At 42.2% G+C, this 20,094-nt stretch overlaps 1 protein-coding gene across 1 annotated transcript in view; it reads right to left on the reverse strand.

The window, feature by feature from the left end:
- RAP1A (RAP1A, member of RAS oncogene family) overlaps window positions 1–20,094 on the reverse strand; it is a 148,672-nt gene that overhangs the window by 42,844 nt on the left and 85,734 nt on the right. The window contains exon 2 of the mRNA XM_042463006.1: window positions 18,409–18,479. The gene's annotated coding sequence lies outside the window, so the exon portion shown is untranslated. The remainder of the gene's footprint in view (window positions 1–18,408; window positions 18,480–20,094) is intronic.

Genomic DNA, 20,094 nt, shown 5'->3' on the forward strand with positions numbered 1-20,094 from the left:
AGCTCTTCCATCCTCATGATCATCATCAGGCACTGAACTTCTCCCCTGCTTAGAAAAAAAAAGTCTTTCCAGAACTATGATTCTTTCTCATAGAAATGCTTGGTGCTTGATTAGGCAACACACATACCAAAATCTAACAGGCCAAATCTAATATATTTGTGGTAGCAGTTCCTTTTAATTGCACATAGAGATGTGTGCAGACTGATAATGGCCACAAATGCAATCACTCAAGTGTTTCACTGGTGTTGTAGTATGTGTGTCATTTAGTTAGTAGGTCATGAGGATAACAATTCTCTACTTGTGCAAGCATTTGAGTCAATTGTTCTGCCAATTACCCTGTTGGCTGGCAGCTATGGAAAGAGCACTGAAGTTCTGAACAATGACCACATTGGTTCTTCTTGAAAGAATGGCTTGCAAAGGAATCTTCTGAATAGCCATCTGTACAGTTTGACATTGTGGTGAACAGGACACAAGACTGGGGACCAGGAAGTTAGGAGGCCAGCTCTTGGCTAGTGAGAAACTGTGTCATGCACCTTTTAACCCAGCCTTATTCTTGGGAAATACGAGACAAAATACCCAAAATAGGTATTTTAACAATTCTTCTAACAGATAGGAATTTTAATGAAATGACATTTTCTGTAATTCAAGTGTGACCATTTTTATCCTCCACCTAAATTGCCAGATTAGATCACTAATAAAAGGTTAAAATTCAAACATCACAATATAAGTCTTTAAATCTAAGCTATGAGAACCACAAGCATAAATGACAATTAACATAAGGCACACGAATGTGAAAACATTAGAATGTCAAGACTTAAATTAGAGGACACAAAGAAAGTTTGGGTGCAAATGAATCTGAAATTGCTTCTTTGCATCCAACAGGGCTTTGGCTATGCAGATGTCTTGATCAACAGTCTCATTCTGTTAAACATTGGGAACTGGCTTTAAATTAGGGAGTTATGACATGGCATTGAGATAGACCTTGAATGTGCTTATAGCAGACTTCTGTATTCCATCTTGTATTCACGTTAACCTGAATTTGACTGTCAAAATTTGCATTCCCTACTAATCTGGTCACTGTAGATATTCAAAGATTCGGTATGGTACTCATTCAGGCAAAACAATGCTTCTAGACATTTTTGGTAGCTCTTTGGGCTACCAAAAAGACACTGTACAGTAACTTCATCTTTTTCATCTTTGCTCTTTTTGATGGGGAAAAAGACAGAAGAGTGTGTGGAAAAAAGTGGGAGGTTACAAAATAAAGACAATGAAGTACAGACCAATCCCATAAGATTCTGTCAATGAGGTAGGACTATCACACAACAAAATCTTCAGCTGTAAGAACACTTAGAAATTACTGGTTGTCTAAAAGAGGCATGTTATATGGGGGTGATCTTCAAGCAATACAGTTGGCTCTCCTTATCCATGGATTATTAAAAACCACGGATTCAAGCATTCATGCCTTGAAAACATTTTAAAAAATATTTAAATTCCCAAAAGCAAGCCTTGATTTTATCATGTTACATGAACGACACCATTTTACAATTTCATTATATTTAATGGGACTTGGGAATCCATAGATTTTGGTATCCATGGGGGGGGGGGCTTAGAACCACCTCCAGCAGATACCAAGCGCCCACTGTATTACATCAGGGCCTTGCTAATGCACATACTATATGCTACTGGCACCACAGTAAGCCAAAACTGAATTAGTTTGTCATCCATTTTACACTTGTAGCTTCAGACTTCAGCTTCTCTCATACGCACAATACTGCTATCTGGCTTCATTTCCTCACAGAAATGTTGGGATGTTTAATTAGATATATAGTTTTCAGCCAGAAATGACAAACATCAGTACAGGAGCAGGTGCAGTTTGTCTTATCTACAGTAATCAGACACAACTGCTGATGGCCTGGACTGAGGTCCTTCACAGCATCAACTCCATTTTCTTGAGTTCTACAAGTCTGGCCTTTCTTCCATCTGCCTGGTGCTGAAGGAATGCAGATGATTCTTGGTCACCTAACTGCAACATTCTTCCCTGGTCTAGCTAAATCATATTAGCTTGGAATTATCTATGGAATGAAGTTCATTATTTAATTCCTGCAATGCCAACAAGATCCACTGTGCTGGGGGGAGGGAGGAAGCTCTTGTATTTGGGACTTTAGATAGAACCAGAATTTTCTGGGAAATGACAGCAAGGTTTTCTATTTATCCAGTGCTTCTCCCTTTACAAATCCCACAATACTTGAGCATTGTACTTTTGGGAAAAGCCGTTAACACAGAATCAGTACCTCATTATAAATCAGAGGACTCACATTAGTTCCCATAAATCTGTATATAACTGCATAACACAATCTAAACAGGAAATACTAGTGCTATCTGGACAAAAGGTCAAAGGCTTAGAATTCAAAGTGAGAGTGAGGGAAAGTAACTAAGCTAGGAATGGAAAACTGCAGCGTCTTTACAGATGAACAGTCCTAGTCAAACTCCCTCAAAAGCTGTAAGTAGAAAACTATGGCAACTAGATTTCTGTGGAATGAAACATTCTTGAGAGCAACTGAATTAATGTGCTGGAGTCTTTTGATAGCTTAAAGATTTAACAAATATACTGCAGTATAAGCTTTCAGGGGACTAAAGCCCTTTTTATCAGTTCAGAGATCAACTTGTTTTGGAGATATGAAAGTCACTTCATTAATTTATGAAACAAAACTCTACAGCAGCCTTCTTCAAGATGGTCCTTCCGGATATGTAGGATAATAACTCCCACTATCTCAATCCAGCATAGACACATTTGTTGGGGTCTATGGGTGCCTGACATGTCTCTCTACATACATAAATGCAGAGCCCCTTTAGATAGGGTTGCCATCCCTGAGGACCTCCAAACCGGGAAAAATGTAGGGGTTTTAAAATGTACGACCTTTTTCCCCCTGGCCAAAAAAAAAAAAAAAAAAAGGTCCTACATTTTTAAACCTTGTCCAAGGCCTGGCTGGGGCCTGGGAGACAGCGTCTCCCAAGCCCCGGCCAGGCCTCGGAGGACTCCCAATCGCAGAGCTGCTGCCCGGGCCTGGCTGGGGCCTGGAAGACAGTGTCTCCCAAGCCTCTGCCAGGCCTCGGAGGACTCCACGATCGCAGAGCCGCATCCAGGGCCTGGGAGACAGCGTCTCCCAAGCCCCAGCCAGGCCTCAGAGGACTCCGCGATCGCGGAGCTGCATCCAGAGCCTCGCTGGGGGGGGGGGAATCCCGGGGGCACGGCCAAACTGGGGCGGGACCGTGCAGACCCGCCCCAACTGGGAAAGTCCCGCCCCCAGACGGGATATGGCAACCCTACCTTTAGATCATGAAAGCAGCATCCAAGTGAGAGAAGGCTTTGATTTTATACTTCAAAGTATAAAGCTGCAGCTAATCCATCACATTTAACCCACCTCCACTACTGTAGCTTCATCCAATTTTCCTTCTGTGCTGTTACTAATATATGAGGTTTAGAGCTTTAAAATTTGCTATCACAGGGTAGGCAGTAAAACTAAGTCACAGATGGCATGAGAGAATTTGGAGCACTCAAATATTCATTCCTTATGACTGTGCCTAGACACAAGAAATACTTATGTGTTCACAGACGAAAACAGGGATAATGATATATAAAGAATAAAATAAAATCCAAAATCCATAAGCATGCAATGTCTTAATTAGAGTCAACTATAATTTAACGACAGTATTCACGCTCTCTGATTTTCCAAAATACTGTGTTGGGCTAAATATGCTGCATAAACTCATGTATCAGTCTAGAAATTTTAGTTAAAAAATTTACTCAAAATGCCTGGGTCAACTTATCCATGGGTCAATGTAAGTACTGTACTTTAAATCAAGCAAAGTTATCACATTAAAGGTTGTAATCACTGCTAATGTAGTCACCACTACCTTTGTCTTTTCTTTCTTTTTGATATGTGTTTTCTTAGCCCTGCCCACATCTGGTTGCCTCCCTCAAACATCACACACTCACCATTTACAATAGCTCCTTCCTCATCCATCCAGACCAGGGGTAGGCAACCTGCGGCCCGGCGAGGCCTTGGGACCGGCCCCAGCCCGGTCCTGCCACCGATTGCCACCGGGGCCTTTGGGGGGCAATTGTCTAAAGAAGCCTCAGAAACATGCATTTATATTAACATTTTTTTAAAAATCAGCAAATTTTTTCGCGTGTCCTCCATTTTTTTAAAAAAACTGTCTTTCATTTGAAAATTTTGTCCTACATTTGTCCCGGTTTATATATATATATATATATATATATATATATTGGCTTCGGCCCCCCAGTTGTCTGAGGGACAGCAACTCAGCCCCTGGCTTAAAAAGACTGCCTACCCGATCCAGACTGTAGTGTGAGCACAAAGAGTCACACGTGCTGGAATTTTGTAATTCTTTGGCATAATTTTCTTTTGCTTTGGCTTTTACATCTTTTGTTACATGCCCCTAAATTTTACCCTTGACTTATCCCAAAACCTGCCCTGGACTTACACATGAGGCCGACTTACAGTTGTGTATATACAGTATATAAAAAATAAAAATGAAGAGAGTAGAAGTTTTGGCTCGATGTTTCAAGTCACTGAAGACTATGATCCATACTAAAGTGGACAGCCTCAATGAGTTTACTTATAGGAACGTCATGACATATGACAGCTAGCAAAGGCTGCTGGAATGAATGATATGCTGAGTTTTCTAAAATTTGGAAGACTGTCCAAATTTGACCTAGTGCACTAGCTAAATTTAACTTGTGTAACAGCTTTACTCATGTAAGGACTGTTGCTTCTTTATATTTCTGCCATATGCCACCAAAGAAACCTTTGTTTTCCATCTAACGCTACTGGTGGATATCTGAATTGCTACCATCTTTGCATTTGAGGAGACTCAAACTGTCTTTGTGTCTGTGATGCTCGCTTGTTTTATATCTTCATATAACTCTTACATTTACAGTCATGAACAAATTCACAGTTAGACTGCAGCATTTTATACATTTATTTATTTATTGCACAGCTGCTCTAGGTGTCTCCTGTGCCCCTGTCCACATGAAGAGAACAGTATGTATAACAATAAATTAATTAAACTGACAGGGCACTTAGGTTAAAATTTTGGCCATCTTTTTGTGGCGCTACTCTTCTACTAAAAGATTGCCCTGAGTAGCAACATTCACTTCCTAAATTTTTCAAGTCTAAACTTTTCTACTGGAAACAAAAGAGGGGAATTCATAATCGTGGATATACCAGAAGGGCTAGTATGAAACAGGAAGTTCTATATTTAATCTTTAAGAGAAGCCAAACATTTTAAGGAAAGTACCACTGAAGCTTATTATTACTTAAATTATTTCCCACAGATCAATGGTAAAGAAAGGCAATGCAATTAAATAAAGAGATAAAGATTAAGTTGTTACTCTCCTACTGCATCAGTTTAAGCAAGATTTTAGGGAGACGGCATTCGTAACAGAAACACATAAGACTGCTTTACACATCTGCCTGCCCTTCCTGCAGCCAGAGCAGCAATAGATCATAACCACATAGGATTAATCTTGTTTTATATAGGATGCATATAGCAGTATTCATGATGCTTGTGCAAGCACACAGCTTTTGAATTATATATAAATTTTATACACACTTTTAAATAATAATAATAATAATAATAATAATAATAATAATAATAATAATTTCTATCTTCCCGCCTCTCCCCCTGGATCGAAGCGGGATCACAACAAAGTTAAAATCACCAAGTTAAAATTACAACAACATTAAAACCACAATAAAATAAAAACATAAAACCTAAAAAACATCAAATCTAAAAACAATAAAGACTATAGTCATTGGCTCAAGTCAGGCACAACTCCAAGACACGGCTAATAACACTTATGATTTGATAGTAATATCTGGAAGTAATATTTAATTCTTAAAAATCATGGTTTGTGATCAATCAGAAACAAGAAGTAGAAACCATGGATGTTGCTTTATCGCAAAGGTTCACTGTATCTAGAGTACAAAGCCCTAAACCAGTGATGGCGAACCTATGACATGCGTGTCAGTGCTGACACGCGTAGCCATTTGGGGTGACACGCGCCGCGCCACCCACCTCCTCCTCCTCTGTTCCAGGCCGCACGGCAGCATGGAGGAAGCGAAAGAGGAGGCGGTACACCTTCTGCGCGCGGCCGCATGGCCTGGAACGGAGGAGGAGGTGGGTGGCGCGTCCGCGCGGGGAGGCAGGGGAGGGTGGCAGGGAGGTGGGGACGGGGGCGTGGGCCTGCGCAGGAGGCGCACCTCCTCCTCTTCCTCCGTTCCAGGCCGCGCCAAGCGGAGGAGGAGGCAGAGGTGCCTGCCTGGCTTGGCGCTCCCCGCCCACCCGCGCGCGCCAAGGCAGCCACCCACCTCCTCCTCTGCTTGGGCCTGGGAGGCAGAGGAGGGAGGAGGGAGGAGGGAGGAAGGAAGGAAGGAGGAGGAGGGAGGGAGGGAGGAGGAAGGAAGAGGAAGGAGGGGCGGAAGGAAGGAGAGCGATAGTTTAGGCCATGAGGAAGGAGGAACGACACGGTATGGAGATAAGAGGTAGGAGGAGGAAGAGGATAATGATGAGAGATGATGATTGATGATGATGATGCTGATGATGATGCTGTATGATGATGACATTATGATGATGATGATGAAAAATGAGCCAGCTTCTGAGGCACGACCAATGTAAGTTGCTCTGATTTTTACAAACTCATGCGCAGTGGAGGGGGAAACCAAAGTCCCTTGACCAAATAACACTTCTCAGAAGTACAGTTGAATCTGAGGGCAAAAGTTAAACCTCCTTGACATATTCAATTATACATTTTTGTAGTTTAAACTATCAATTGCGCAAAATTATGGTTTTTTGTCGAAGTGACACATCACGCGAGTTATGCTCGATTTTTTGCCGAATTTTGACACACCACGCGGAAAAGGTTGCCCATCACTGCCCTAAACAGATGGAACAAGAGAACAAGCAAACACTTTTAAGGTATAATGCACCCATGCATTTCAGCAGAACATAGAAAAATACTGTTTTGTACTACAGCTACCAGAATCTCACAGCCATTGGCCATGGAAGAACAAAAAAATTCTGGGAACTAAAGCATAATAAAGACTTTCTTCCAAGTTCCATATTCTGAGCTCGAAAACACAGTTTGGCACGGTGTCTGTCTGCAATAAATATTGCATTTGAACAAGAATATTTCAGTTCAATAAGCCTAGAGGACACAAATGCCACCTTCTATCTCCTCTTTCTCTATTACATATCTTCAGTTAGCCACAGTTACATGTGTTGATCTGTTACATGTAAACTAGGAAATTATAGCTACAAAACACAGAACAAGCTTGGAGCTGAAACCCCAGTTTGAACTTGATTGCAGATCTTGGCTTATTCCAAATCTGCTAACCCTAATTTCTTGGTTCACAAGTAATCATAGAATCATAGAGTTGGAAGAGACTGCAAGGGCCATCCAGTCCAACCCCCTGCCATGCAGGAAATCTAAATCAAAGCATCCCCAGCAGATGGCAATCTAGCCTCTGCTTAAAGACCTCCAAGGAAGGAGACTCCACTACACTCCGAGGGAGTGTGCTCCACTGTCGAACAGCCCTTACTGTCAGGAAGTTCTTCCTAATGTTGAGGTGGAATCTCTTTTCCTGTAGCTTGCATCCATTGTTACGGGTCCTGTTCTCTGGAACAGCAGAAAACAAGCTTGCTCCCTCCTCAATATGACATCCTTTCAAATATTTAAACAGGGCTATCATATCACCTCTTAACCTTCTCTTCTCCAGGCTAAACATCTCCAGTTCCCTGAGTCGTTCCTCATAGGGCAAGGTTTCCAGACCTTTCACCATTTTAGTCGCCCTCCTCTGGACACGCTCCAGTTTCTCAATGTCCTTTTTGAATTGTGGTGCCCAGAACTGGACACAATATTCCAGGTGGGGCCTGACCAGAGCAGAATACAGTGGCACTATTAATTCTCTTGATCTAGACACTATACTTTTATTGATGCAGCCTAAAATTGCATTGGCCTTTTTAGCTGCCGCGTCGCACTGTTGACTCATATTCAACTTGTGGTCTACTTGGACTCCCAGATCCCTTTCACACGTAGTTTCATTCAGCCAGGTGTCCCCCATCCTATACCTGTGCATTTCATTTTTCTGCCCTAAGTGCAGTACCTTACATTTCTCTGTGTTAAATTTCATTTTGTTAGCTTTGGCCCAGCTTTCTAGTCTATTCAGATCATTTTGAATGTTGATCCTGTCCTCTGGAGTATTAGCTATTCCTCCTAATTTGGTGTCATCTGCAAATTTGATAAGTATGCTCCCAATTCTGTCATCCAGGTCATTGATAAAGATGTTGAATAGCACTGGGCCCAGGACAGAGCCCTGTGGTCACTTCCCTGCAGGATGAAAAGGAGCCATTGTTGAGCACCCTTTGGGTTCGACTGGTCAACCAATTACAGATCCATTTAACAGTTACTTTGTCTAGCCCGCATTTTACAAGCTTGTTTGCAAGAATGTCATGGGGAACTTTGTCAAAGGCCTTACTGAAATCAAGATATACTATATCCACAGCATTCCCTTCATCTACCAAGCTGGTAATTTTATCAAAGAAAGAGATCAGATTTGTCTGGCATGACTTCTTTCTCTGAAACCCATGTTGACTTTTTGTGATTATGGCATTGCCTTCTAGATGTTCACAGACTCTCTGTTTAATGATCTGCTCCAGAATCTTTCTTGGTATTGATATCAGACTAACTGGACGATAATTGTTGGGATCCTCTTTTTTCCCCTTTTTGAAGATGGGGACAACGTTTGCCCTCCTCCAGTCTGCTGGGATTTCTCCTGTTCTCAAGGAGTTTTCAAATATGATTGTCAATGGCTCCGATATTACATTTGCCAGTTCTTTTACTACCCTTGGATGTAGTTCATCTGGTCCTGGAGACTTAAATTCATTTAGATTAACAAAGTATTCCTGTACTATCTCTTTACTTATTTTGTGCTGAAATTCCCCTATCCTGTCCTCTGCTCCATTCTCCTCAGGTTGAGCACCCTTTGCCTTTTCTGAGAAGACGGAGGCAAAGAAGGTGTTGAGTAATTCTGCCTTTTCTCTGTCTTCTGTTAGCATTTTGCCATCTTCTCCACGCAGTGGCCCTACCGTTTCCTTCTTCTTCCTTTTGCTGTGGACATATCCAAAAAATCCCTTTTTATTCTTTTTAACCTCTCTAGCAAGCCTGAGTTCATTCTGCGCTTTAGCTTTTCTGACTTTACACCTACAAATGCCTGCTATTTCTTTGAATTCCTTTTTTTGTGATTTCCCCCCTTTTCCATTTCTTATACATGTTCAAACTTAGCTCGGTTGAAAGTTCCTTAGTCATCCATCCTGGTTTCTTGAGACACCTCCCATTTTTCTTTCTCACTGGAACTGTTTGAAATTGTGCCTTCAGTATCTCCCTTTTGAGAAACTCCCATCCGTCCTGAACTCCCTTCCCTTGTAGTATTTCTAATGAGAAACTATAGTCAAATAAAGATTTTTGCAATTTCAGTAGGATGCCAGGAAGGAACAAAAGAAGAAGTTGCATGTGCAGGAACAAGACCCATTCATATTTTAGTTTGTTAAACCAAGATACAAGTATCTGAATACAGCGACTGTGCCTTAATAGACTGTCTTCTGAAATGAAGCATCACTTGAGCAACCATCCAGAAACCAAAGTGAACAAGAATAAGACTAGCAACATAGAAATAGCCAAAGTTTAGCCCAACAGACTTTAACCAATCTAATTAAATGTATACAAGAACTGTGCCTTTCATTTATACAATCTGCAAAACTTTTATTAGTTAAATCAGGTCTCTTGTTGCCTGGTCAGCATATGCCTGGACAAGACGTTATCGGTTTTAAATAGATTAATTTTAGATGGACTGCACAGGTCATAAAACAATTAACTTTCATTGCTTGTGGATCCTAGTAGAAATAAGTAGACTCCCAAGTTTATTTATTACTTGGGTTAAACAACATGATACTCTTAGATAAGGAACTACATGTTGGTTACTGATACATGAATTTAATATACTTTCTGTAATTGTAAAGTTCCACCATGAATTTTTGAGCTGGAAATTCTGGCCAAAGTATAATGCGTCATATTGAAGTCTTGATCTGATAAAAGTCCCCCATGTATATTATAATTGAGTAGCAGCTGAATAACTCGAAATCAACTGTCAGCCTTAGGATATAGGTCAGCAATACTCACTTTATATTGAATAAATATATGCACAGGAATTTAAGTGGGTTGCTTAAAGCCATGCTGGCAAAGCTTAGACTGAAACCTTAGGAAATGACTACTGAGCAAGATTCAGTATGGTCCACATTTTTACTTTATTTTTATATTACTTTCTATATTTTCTATAATATCAGAAAGTTTTCTGGGCAGCTGACAATAAAAGTTAAAACCATCAGTGTAAGCTCATAAAACCACAACTACAACATAGAGTCAGTCACAAAGGATACAGTCAATACAAAACATACAATAAATTGAGAAATGAACACATCATAAAATCACTAGGTGATTTTTTGGAATGAAAGACTGAAAAAAGCTGAGGAGGGGAAGGGTGAAATAGGCTTCATCTAGCACACAAAAGACTCCTATGTAAAATGCTAGGTAGGCACTTTTCAGTGATCATTATATAAATAAGATGCCACCACTGAACAGTACTTTTATACAGGTGCCACCCATCACATTTGATTGATCTGGCAAATATGGATTCAAAGCTAAACAATGGATAGCCTTTGCAGAAAGAGAACTGAATCTTCTTGGCAACCTATGGCGTGTTACACACGCACCAAAGGGGTATATTAGGGTTAGAAAGGGGCGTATTAGGGTTGAGAAGGGGCGTCCCTTCCGGACACCCCTCAACCCTAGTACGGACCGAGTCCATACAAAATGGCGGCTCCCGTCCACACGGGGGCCGCCATTTTGACGTTGCACAGCGGAAGTGACGCCGCGAGTGCGCGACTAGCGCCTCACGGCACTACTTCCGGGGCGCAGAAAGAAGCGCCATTTCGGCACTTCTTTCTTGCTGCACCTGGGAATCGTGCGGTTTGGCCACTGCGGTTCACAGACGTAGCAACTGCCGGTGGCAGCAGAGCGCCCTTCTTGGGCGCTCTGTAACGCGCCTATATTTACTTTAACTGGAGCGTACACTGGCTAAGCACTTTTCTGGGCATTACACTAGGTTGTATGCAGTACCTCCCTTTTCTTTTGGGTGTTTAATGGCAATTGGGTGGCGCCCCCCGCCCCCCATCACACAGCCACTGATTGATTACAAGGGTGTCCCCAAGCATCAGCTAACTGTCACTTCACCACTGGGAAAAAAGCAACAAGCTTTACCTTTTGAGCCTCCAGCACAAGTATACCAGCAGAGATATATACTTCACCAGCAACAAATTGGATCTTGATCTCAGTCTCAGTTCAGTAGCTGAATCTGGCAGTTCAGCACAGAGAAGGAATTCTAACTCAGAGTATGCAGGAAATATTAATATATATAGTCAGGAGTTACTAAAGAGAGCGTAGGAACAGGAAAAATGTGCAGTATTTGGATATGAGGAAAATGGTTATTATGAATGACAAAAATGTAGATTAATAAAAGCTTTAACTATTGGGTATGCAATACTACAGAACTGTTTCACTAACTCAGCTTGGGTGAACAGATAAAAATACTTGTGAATTCATGACCAGACTGTATAAATCATGTTATGATATTATGTTTCATCTTTCCTGATCTTATGGATCTCTCAAGCCTAATAGGTCTTTCTGGAAATTGAGTCCTCATCTCCCCAAGCATATAGACTCCTTCACTGGCATCATAACCTGTCCCATCCTGACACAAGATTCGGGGTCGGATCAAGGTTTCCAGAAAAAATGTCCCGTGACCAGGGTTTGGCTCATGATACCTATACAGTATTTGAGGTTGTAATGGAATTTCCCTACAGGTAGTACTGCTCTGGGGTATTTTTGCTTTCCCTGTCATGGGAACTTCTCTTATCTGAAAAGGCCATCTCAAAGTTGCATGCCATGTCAGCATCTCTTCTGCTCATACAAGTACTTTTCTTCTGCAACATTATTAGTTACTCTAAGTTGATCCTTGGGAGAGTGGATGCAGGGACAGACACTCTAGCCTCATGGCAGGAAGATGGACTACTTGTTTACAAAGACATTTCTTTATCATCTTTCAGCCCTAGTAGATGGAACAGAACAGCTTAAAATAAAATTAACAGAGAGCTTTAAAACCAAGCAGAGTTAAAATGTTTGATTTCTAATTAAAAACCAGGGGACATGTTTTCACTGCCTGCCAAAAAGTTATCAGAGACAAGCTGCTAACTAAATTTAACCTTTGTTGGAAGGAGATTCCCCAGCTAGGATTATGCCACAGAAAAAGCATCATCCTGCATTGTTTTCAACCAAGCTCCTTTTATTACGGCATAGAAGTGGGTTCTTGAGAGAGGAAGAATGCCTTCAAAAATCCTGGCCTGAACCTACTTAGGACTTTACATATATGTAAGCCCCAGCACCTTGACTAGACTCCTCTAGTTCTGTCATTTGTTAATACAGTACCTACTGTAGTTGACAACAAAGATGGATTCCTGAGGGCTCTTGGGGAGTTTCCTGTCACCTTGGCAGGCGATTCTGTTGAAGCCCTGACCAACCTTTGGAATAGAGAAGTGGCCACGGCGGTGGACACAATCGCTCCTGAGTGTCCCCTAGACGGAGTGGAGCCAAACCAGCCCCCTGGTTCTCCAGGGAGTTGATGGTGATGAAGCAAATGAGATGGAGACTAGAGCGACGTTGGCGGAAGACTTGGAGTGAATGTGATCGAACATGGGCTAGAGCCTATTTGAAAACCTACTCTGTGGCAATGCGGGCAGCGAAGAAATCATTTTTTGCTGCCAGCATTGCATCTGTAAGGAGCCAGCCAGCAGAGCTGTTCCGAGTGGTCAGGGGCCTTTTACACACTCACCCTCAGGTAGAGGATACAGACCACTCGGAGGCTCGCTGTGAAGAATTTGCACAGCTTTTTGCAGATAAAGTTGCTCAGATCCGCTCCGACTTGGATGCTACAGTTGATACAGTGTCAGTGGATGCAACCTTGGTTCCTATCAGTCCAGTGTGTTCATGGATACTTTTCAACTTGTGCAGCCTGATGATGTGGACAGGATCCTTGGAGAGGTAAAAGCCACCACATGTATCTTGGACCCTTGTCCTTCTTGGCTTGTTAAACAGGCCAGAGGAGGACTGAATGAATGGGTAAAGGAGGCCATTAATGCCTCCTTACAACAAGGCAGAATTCCATCCTGCCTAAAGGAGGCTGTTTTAAGGCCTCTGTTAAAAAAGCCACCCTTAGATCCCACAATAATGAAAAACTATCGTCCAGTGTCTAACCTACCATTTCTGGGCAAGGTTCTGGAATGTGTGGTGGCTTCCCAACTCCAGGGATTTCTGGATGAAACGGATTATCTAGATCCATTTCAGTCTGGTTTCAGACCTGGCGATGGAACAGAGACAGCCTTGATCACCTTGGTGGATGACCTACGCAGGGAACTGGACAAGGGGAATGTGTCTCTGTTGGTTCTCCTGGACCTCTCAGTGGCTTTTGATACCATCGATCATGGTATCCTTCTAGACCGCCTCTCTGGGATGGGGCTTGGAGGTACTGTTCTACAGTGGCTCCGTTCCTTCCTGGAGGGAACTCAGAAGGTGGTATTGGGGGACTCCCGTTCGACCCCCTGGCCATTGACCTGTGGGGTCCCTCAAGGTTCTGTGTTGTCCCCTATGCTGTTTAACATATACATGAAACCGCTGGGAGAGGTTGTCCGGAGTTTTGGGGTGCGGTGTCATCAATATGTAGATGACACTCAACTCTACTACTCTTTCCCACCTCAATCCAAGGAGGCAGTCCTGGTCCTAAACCAGTGCCTGTCTTCAGTAATGGACTGGATGAGGGCACACAAGTTGAAACTTAATCCAGACAAGACAGAGGTGCTCCTGGTCAGTTGGAAGGCAGATTGGGGAATAGGGATCCAGCCTGTGTTAGATGGGGTCTCACTCCCCCTGAAGACACAGGTTCGCAGTTTGGGGGTACTCTTGGACTCAGCTTTGAATCTGGAGGCTCAGGTCTCTGCTGTGACCAGGAGTGCTTTCGCACATTTAAAACTTGTACGCCAACTGAGCCTGTTCCTTGAGAAGCCAGATTTGGCCACGGTGGTACATGCCTTGGTTACATCCCATTTGGACTACTGTAATGGGCTCTACATGGGGCTGCCTTTGAAAAGTGTTCGGAAAATTCAGTTGGTTCAAAGAGCTGCTGCCAGGCTATTAACAGAGGCAGATTACAGAAACCATACAATGCCCCTGTTGAAACAGCTTCATTGGCTGCCAGTTTGTTTCCGGACACAATTAAAGGTCCTGGTTATTACCTACAAAGCCCTACATGGCTCAGGTCCACACTATTTGGCAGACAGTTTCTCTTGGTATGAACCGGCCCGGACTCTAAGATCCTCTGGGGAAGCCCTTCTCTCTGTCCCAACATCATCACAAACACAGTTGGTGGGGACACGAGAGAGAGCCTTCTCAGTGGCTGCCCCTAGACTCTGGAACTCCCTGCCCAGGGAGATCAGAACGGCTCCCTCCTTGATGGCTTTCCGTCGGCAGGTGAAGACCTACCTGTTCACACAGGCATTTAGGGATTTACTGTAAGAACAGTCTGGGATGTTCGATGTTGGACCAGTTTAAAAATTCTTTTCAATGTACTTTTTATTTTATTGTACTATTTTTATTTTTATTTTTAAATACTGTGAAGCTGCTCTGAGTCCCAGTCCTGGGAAATGAGCGGAATACAAATAAATAAATAAATAAATAAATAAATAAATAAAGAAAGAAAGAAAGAAAGAAAGAAAGAAAGAAAGAAAGCTGTTGGGCAATCTCCATGGCAATAAAATTTGCATGTAGCTAGTGGAGCCTTCTCTGGCAGATGTATTAATATAGTCTAGCTTCCTGCTAAAGTGTGTTCTTTTAATACCCAAGAAAGGAAAGTCATGGGCCTGAATCTGCAGGATCTAAGCAGAGGAGTGCAGGACAGGATCCACAGGGTCACCATGAGTGGGGGTCGAAGTGAGGGCAGTTAACAACAACAAACTGGACTTGTGAACCATTAAAAAATGATATAAACAGCCAATATTCATCACTCTCTACTTCTTTTTCTCTGCTATCCCATAGTAGTGTGTATTTGAGTACCATACTGTAAACTAAGAAAAAGGAACTGGGATGTGCTCATCTTCCTCATCTTCTGTTTAGATCGGAGTCAACAATAATTTGCATTATATGAAAGATGCACAGAAGGCAGACAGAAATTGCAACTGGCGGTTATGAAATATCAATTCTATCTCTGTAGATCTGAGCAAGGCAATGGCAGGAGCCCGAAACCTTAATGCACAGTAATCATCTGAGTATTTACTAATACCCCTTTGAAAAGAAATTGTGATATAGTTCATTTTTAATTGTCTTATCATACAGTTTTCAAGGAAGAAGACATTCCAAAGTGTTCTACTATTGCCTCCTTTTGCACAGTATTAACATCTAGTATTAGTAGTATTAATAGCTAGCTGAAGTGCCACTGCCCATTGTGTCTGGAAGATCGTCTGCCACCATTACTGTGGCTTCCCAGAAGCTTCACTTCTGGACCACCATCACTGAGGAACTTCCTGACATTAAGGGTTGTTCAACAGTGGAAAAAACCATTTTTGAGATTAAACTGGATCAGTTCAAGTCGGTGAGTATTGATGATGTGGACAAGATCCTTGGAAAAGTGAAGAAGACAACATGCCCCTTCGACCCCTGTCCATCATGGCTGGCTGTCCAGGGGGGTGATGCCTTGATGGCATTTCTCAAAAATGTCATCAATGCATCCCTTAGGGAAGGCTATGTTCCAACATGTTTAAAGGAAGCGATCGTTAAGCCGCTCTTGAAAAACCCTTCCCTGGACCTCCTAGATTTGAAAAAACTGTAGGCCTGTATCACATCTGCTATTTTTGAGCAAGGTGATCGAACGAGCCATCGCCCTTCAACTCCATGTGATCTTGGATGAAACTTATTATCTAGATCTATTTCAAACCATCTTTAGGACAGGATATGGGGTGGAGACTGCCATGGTTTCTCTGGCTGATTACCTTCGTCTAGGCATCGACAGAGGAAGCGTGACTCTGTTGGTGCTTTTAGACCTGTCAATGGCATTTGGCACATTAGATCATGACATTCTCTTGGAACGCCTGAGAGAGTTTGGAATTAGAGGCACTGAATTACAGTGGTTCCGTTCCTTCTTCTCAGGCAAATTCCAGAGGGTGATGTTTGGGGACTGTTACTCCTCAAAAACGCAGCTTAATTGTGGTGTCCCTCAGGGCGCCATCCTGTCCTTGATGCTATTTATTATTTATATGAAGCCACTGGGGGAAATCATCCGTAAACATGGGGCAGGGTGTTATTATTATGTTGATGACACCCAAATATATTTCTCCATGTCTCGGTCAGCAGCCATGACGACAGATGGCATTTCTCCCCTCAATCAATGCTTGAAACGGTAATGGACTGGATGAGGAAAAACCCACTCAAGCTGAATCCGGACAAAATGGAGGTACTTACAGTAGGGACCCCCAAACCAGATATTGGGTTGCAACTTCCAGCCCTGGATGGGGTCATACTCTCCTTTAAGGACTGTGTTTGCAGTCTGGGGGTGCTCCTCAAACCTGATATCATGATTCACATGATAAACCAGGTGAATGCAACAGTCAAGAGCGCCTGTTATCAGCTCCAGCTGATACGCCAGCTGCGTCCTTTCCTGGAAGTTAGGGGCCTAGAAACTGTAGTGCATGCACTGGTAACCTCATGACTCGATCTCTGCAATGCACTCTACATAGGGCTACCCTTGTACCTAGTCCAGAAACTACAGTTAGTACAAAACATGGCAGCCAGGCAGATCACTGGTAAAACTAGAAGTGATCATATTACACCTATTCTAAAAGTTCTTCACTGGCTGCCTATTGGTTTCTGGGCGCAATACAAGGTGTCGGTGATTACCTTTAAAGCCCTGCATGGCTTGAGTCCAACCGATATAAGGGATTGCCTACTTTCGTACAATCTGCCCTGGACCCTCAGGTCCTCTGGGAGGAATTTATTGCAACCTATAAAAACCAGACTAATGGCAACCTCCCAGAGAATGTTCTCCATTGCCGCACCCAGACTATGGAAGGCCTTGCCAGAGGGGATCCGTCAAATAACCAGCCTAGATAGCTTCAAAAAAGCTGTCAAGATGGAAATCAATCATGAACCATCCCTAGAAACCAAATTGACAAAATTGATACTATTGTACTTTGGACATATCAGGAGATGACCATAGGATGACACTGAGAAAGACAATAACATTGGGAAAAGTGGAAGGCAATATGAAAAAAGAAAGACCATCTAGCAAATGAATTGACTTAATAATGGAAGTTAGGGCTGTGAGTTTGCACATCCTGAGTAGAGACATTGATTCCCGGGACTCTATGATATCTCTCATTCATAGGGCCACCATAGGTCAAAGCTGACTTGATGACAATAACAACCATAGTGTAGTATGACTTTCCTAGAAGGACATTTATTCCAGTGATAGTCATAGTGCAGGCCTAGACTTTGCCCCATTCAAAAAATCAACTGCCTCTTCTGGAACTGGCAAGAATAGTAATTTAATAAGTTGCAAGGCTGCATGTATTGCTTAACTTGTGTGTGTTCTGTGCCTCCAAGTCATTTCCAACTTATGGGGATTCTAAGCCAAACCTATCATAGGGTTTTCTTGGCAAGATTTGCTCAGTGGAGGTTTGCCATTGCCTTCCTCTCAGGCTGACAGCATGTGACGTGCCCATTTTGAAAAGCAGGAGTGGATATCCATCTCATTTGGGGGAAGGGTACATTTTAAAGTCCATGCAGCCCCCAAAGGGGTCCCAGGGAGGAAAACTGTCAGGCTTCAAAACTCACTGGGTAACTCTGGGCAAGTCACACGTTCTCAACCCCCCAAAACCCATGATAGGGGATCTTAGGGTCTCCTTAAGTCAGAAATGACTTAAAGGCACACAACAAATAGGCTATATTTCAGAGGAAGGAACTAGCAAAATCACCTCTTACAATTCCTTGCCTATAAAATTCATAGGGTTGCCATAAGTTGACAGGCAACATGGAGGCATACACACACACATATCTTCAGTTACAACAACCTAGCCAGGAGTCTTCAAGAGATGCTTCCAATCAGAGGAGGTAGTCCTGAACTCAGTAAAGAATCAACTACAAAAATAGATATAACTTGAAATGATACATACCTTGACATATAAGATCTCTCATCAGTGTTGACAGCACCTGCTAGAGGTCTTCCCAAATTCCCTCTAAGGGACTGCAAAACAAACAAAAAATTGCAGTTTAAGTACTTCTAAACATTTTTAAAAGGTTTTATAAGATTTTTCAGATAATAAACAAATAAAGTTGTAGTTTTACAGATGTTGACTCTTGATTCTCATTTGAACATCTCTGAAGACACTTTTCTTTCTCTGCTTATTGAATGCCGAGTCCCTTTTTCATCAATTCAGGCTATTTGGAACTCAAAAGTGAATCTAAAACATAGATACTGGCATTGTGTGACTTATTAAACTCAGTGAGAGAAAATATTTGGCATAAGATTCAATGGAAGAGTAACATTATATAATTTGATTAAAAATGACTGACTTTTAAACATACCATCAGACTATTTGCATACTTAACATCCCTGACCCAAACAAACGCTTTCCTTTATTTTCTCCAAGTACATCACACTTCTCTTGGTCATGGAGCACAATAATGGCATGAACACTTTCAACATTTTGATGATATCCACAGAGCCTATCTCCTCCCACTGCACATTCTTACATTAGATTATGTTAACTGCTGAACAAGCCAACATTGTCTTTAAAGCACCATGCTGTACTCAATGACTAATACTGGAAAACAATAGAATGTTTGCATGAGCTGTTTGATGAGTTTCATATTAATTTGCTAAGAATTCTAGCCTTTTTGTTTTATCCAGAGCTGCTTCATGAGGATAAACAAGGGCCATACAAAATGACTTTCCATCACCTCTTAGCCATTTTAAGAAGAAAAAAAATAACACAATTCAATATTAGCTTTGAAAAGCCAACACTGTTCTGAAGAAATGTGACTGGAATGTATAACAGCTCAGTGCATCTTCCAATGATAGAAAAACTGAAGTATGCCCAGATGCCTTTACATGGAGCATGCTGTTGACACAAAGAACATAATACTCAGTTATTTCTGTTACAGGTAAAAGGTTTCTGACCTGTGAGGCATGCAACAGTAGCAGTGAAGTTTGTCAAGTACTCTCTCACAGATTAAACCTTTTTCAATAGGCTAAACTGACCCTGAGGAACTAGATTATAGCAACAAAAATTTAGTACAGATCTTACACGAAATTGTAAAGTCATTGGCATCAATGCACCTTCACAGAAAACTGCCACCTGTTCATGTCAAGACTAAGCATGAATGCATGTGGCCCCGTGAGCAAGGTAGTATACTGTGATCAAGAAATTAATCCAGGAAGTACAGTTGCCCCTCCTTTTTCATGGGGGATCTGTTCCAGACCCCCTTACAAAAATAGAGTTTTGCTTATATTCAAGCACTATTGGTTTGAATATAGGTGTGGGCATACGCACTCCATTCATTCTCCCTCCATTCGTCCCTCATGCATAAGTGAAGGGCACAAGTCCGAAGACCATGAAAACAGAGGGAGGACTGTAGTGTATACTGCAACTAGCATCTCCTTCTGGAGCAAAGAAAGCAACTTTGTTCACTGTTACAGAAGCCAGTACTGGTAGGCATTTTGATTCTGTAGAGTTCCTAGAATTCTTGACTGTTGGCCAAGCTGACCAGGGCTTCTAGGAGTTGAAGTCCAAAACACTTGGATGACCAAAGGCTGGACTGGACCACTTCGGGTATAGATGGGAAGCATGCACCCACTC

The sequence above is a fragment of the Sceloporus undulatus genome, chromosome 4 (assembly GCF_019175285.1).
Source record: "Sceloporus undulatus isolate JIND9_A2432 ecotype Alabama chromosome 4, SceUnd_v1.1, whole genome shotgun sequence".
NCBI classification, from domain to species: Eukaryota; Metazoa; Chordata; class Lepidosauria; order Squamata; family Phrynosomatidae; genus Sceloporus; species Sceloporus undulatus.